Here is a 3,464-nt window from a genome sequence, read left to right as displayed (position 1 = left end):
GAGGAAAAAGCTTTTCATTAATGATATAAGTCATTAAAATGAGGAGATAAAACCAAAAGCAAAACAGGCTTTAGTATTGCCAATATCCTCTAAGGCATATTTATTGTATGAGAATAAAATCTCGGATTGACTGTGGTGTTCTTTTTAAGTTAATGTTTATCAGCAATCAGTTTAGGGCCCTCCCCTAGCCCTGAAAAGCCCGGGCTGGGCTGTTCTGAGGGGGAGACTTGACCACTGGCAGTTTGGCCGATTAGTGATGGAACTAGGAGGAAAGCAAATGGCAAACAAGGAGAAAAGCAAACGGCCTTCTCTGCTCAGCCTCAGAGTGTGCCTGCTTCTGTGCTGGGGCTTTTAAGAATCTCGAAGCAATCTTCCAAGCTGCATTTAAACTGGCCAAAGACAACTTCAGACGTATATAATGTAACAGAAAAGGGCAGAAAACATTAAGCAGTAGAAGTGTGGAGCATATTAAGCAAAATGACTGTCTCAGGAAGCAGTTGTGGAAACCCAGATGTATCTAATGACTTTACGGATCTTTGGACAAAACTAAAGGAGTATCATGATAAAGAAGTACAAGGTTTACAAGTAAAAGTAACCAAACTGAAAAAGGAATTAATTTTAGATGCACAAAGACTAGAAGAATTCTTCACCAAAAATCAACAGCTGAGAGAGCAACAGAAAGTTCTTCATGAAACCATTAAAGTTTTAGAATATCAATTAAGAGCAGGATTATGTGATTGCTGTGCAATAACTGAAGAACATAAGCAGAAGAAACAACAAGAGTTTGAAAATATTCGACAGCAGAATCTTAAAGTTATCACAGAGCTTATGAATGAAAAGAATACCTACAGGAAGAAAATAAAATGTTTTCTGAATAGCTGCAGCAGAAAATTGAGAATGATCAACCACATCAAGCAACTGATCTTAAATCTGAGGAAGGTATTATTCCAGATTCACCAATAACAACGTTTTCATTTTCTGGTGCTAACTGGCTACGAAGAAAGGAAAACCTCGGTGTCCAACACGTAGAACAAACACATACTAAACTGGAGCATTCTGCGTGTGCACATGAATTGAAAAAAGTATCAAAGTCTTCAACTCATCCACAACATAAACCTAATGAAAGTGAAATTCTAGTGACCAACACTTGTGATCAGAGTCGAGCTCCAATGGCTAAATCATATGGAAAAATCAGTTATTCTCCTGATAATTTAGCTACAGTTATTTCTGAAATACTTGGACTTAGTATTCAAGATGAATCTGAATCTTGAGGCCATAGGAACCCTCTTGGTGATGAGCTCTACCACTGCCTGGAATGAGATCACCAAAAAAAAAAAAAAAGACATTTTGAGGAATCTAGAAGAAATGGTGAAGATAGTTTAACATTTTCAGATTCTAATTCAAAGACTCCTCCTCAAGAAGAATTGACCACTCAGGTATCATCTCCTGTACTTGGAGCTACCTCTAATGTAAAAAGTAGTTTAGGTTTGAATATAAGTTTTTTTTTTCCCCTTCTCTTTTAGAGACTGGAGAAAAAAACCAAAAACAAAAGAAAACAAAACAAAAATCTGAAAATAGTGCCTTTCAGCAACACTTCTAATTATAAATTAGAGAAACCTAGATCAAAATCTGAAGATGGTGCTCTTTTCACACATCATAATCTTGGAGCTGAAGTAAACAAGATCACTAACCAGTCATCTTCTAATAAGCAGATGTTTATAAATAGAAATACAAGTGAACCCCTAAGTGAACAGGATAGTATTGATCACACTAAAGATACTGCTACTGATAAAGATAAGCATGTAGTACCCCTGAAATCATTGGGAGGCAGAGCTAAAAGGAAGAAAATTGGGGAAGAAAGTGAAGATGAAATAAGCTGCCCCCAAACCTCCTTTGATAAAGAAAATGCTTTTCTTTTTGCAATGGATAATTGTTCTTCCATGAATGGAGACTATGTGATGGATAAACCTCTGGATCTGTCTGATCGATTTTCAGCTATTCAGTGTCAAGAGAAAAGCCAAGGAAGTGAGAACTCTAAACTCAGATTTAGGCAAGTGACTCTCTATGAAGTTTTGAAGCCTGTTCCAAAGGGCTCTTTCTCAAGCTGTAAGGCCTTGAGTAGGAGCTGTGGGTTAAACCAAAAGAGCCCTGTTTACCGGAGTCTCTTTTCCAGTCCTTGAGTAAATCTCCAGATAATAAAACACTGTTACAAATAAAGGAAGAAAATCCTAGAATCCTTCTGCATCCACGTGAAAGTTTAGAGACAGAGAATCTTTTTGATGACATGAAGGCTGCTGGTTCTCATGAGCCTATAAAAATAAAAACCAGGTCAATCCTTGAAGCATGTGAATTTGAACCAGTTCTTCTGTTAAATTCATGTAGAATTGCTAAAATAAAGTCTCCACAAACAACCAAGATGTATTCTTTGAAAATATCCAGTGGAGTATAGATCCAAGAGCAGACCTTTCTCAGTATAAAATGGATATTACTGTAGCAGATATAAAGAATGGAAGTCAGTCAGGATTAGCTGGAGGAGAGACAGTGGACATGGACTGTACACTGGTTAGTGAAACTATGTTTTTAAAACTGAAGAAGCAGAGCAGAAGGGAGAAAAAAGTCCAAATGGAGAAAGAAAAATGGATGACAGCTTGCAAGATATGTTTGATCGGACTACACATGAAAAATATGAAGCCTGTTTGGTGGATAGCTTCCCCCAAGTAGCAGATGAAGAGAAGGTGTTGTCAGCTACTACAAAAAAATCAAACACTTGTAGTGATAAACAAGATAAAGTCAAACAGAAAGCATTTGTTGAGCCATATTTTAAAGATGATGAAAGAGAAACTAGCTTACAAAATTTTCCTCATATTGAGGTGGATCGGAAAAAAGAAGAGAGAAGAAAATTGCTAGGACACACATGTAAAGAATGTGAAATTTTATTATGCAGATTTTCCAGCGGAAGAAAGAGGAAAGAAGTTGGCTTCCTGCTGGACCCCGATTTTGCTACATTCCACCCAACACACAGGAGAATTTCTGGGAAGCTGGTTTTCCTTCCACTCAGACTTGCATGGAAAGAGGTTACATTAAAGAAGATCTTGAATTTTGTCCTCACCCCAAAAGATGGCAGCCTTACAGCGCAATATTTTCTCCCAAAGGCAAAGAGCAAAAGACATAAATGTTGAAGCAAAAAGAGAAGAGAGGACAATTTTCTTTTTAGTTATTTATAGTTAAGGTTAGTATTAAAAATTGATTTTTTCGATCTTCTGTAAACTGATTTACAAATCATTTTTCTATTGAAAATGTTTTTAAATGGCATTTACCTATCACACAGATGACTACTTAAAAATGTGGATAAGTTTATGTTGTATTTTCTTGCTTTTGCACCTTTAAAATAATAAGGTGCTTTCATTTGCACTCTGAGTTAAGAGCTGTTTATTACTTTATTTGGTAATACCTAATTACCATTT

At 36.4% G+C, this 3,464-nt stretch overlaps 1 pseudogene; it reads left to right on the top strand.

The window, feature by feature from the left end:
* Positions 1–477: 477 nt before the first annotated feature.
* LOC101280100 (DNA endonuclease RBBP8-like) lies at positions 478–3,172 on the top strand (annotated as a pseudogene).
* The last annotated feature ends 292 nt before the right edge of the window (positions 3,173–3,464 follow it).

This window comes from Orcinus orca, chromosome 18, assembly GCF_937001465.1.
Source record: "Orcinus orca chromosome 18, mOrcOrc1.1, whole genome shotgun sequence".
In the NCBI taxonomy this organism is placed as follows: domain Eukaryota; kingdom Metazoa; phylum Chordata; class Mammalia; order Artiodactyla; family Delphinidae; genus Orcinus; species Orcinus orca.
This window is presented reverse-complemented; position numbering and strand designations above follow the sequence as displayed.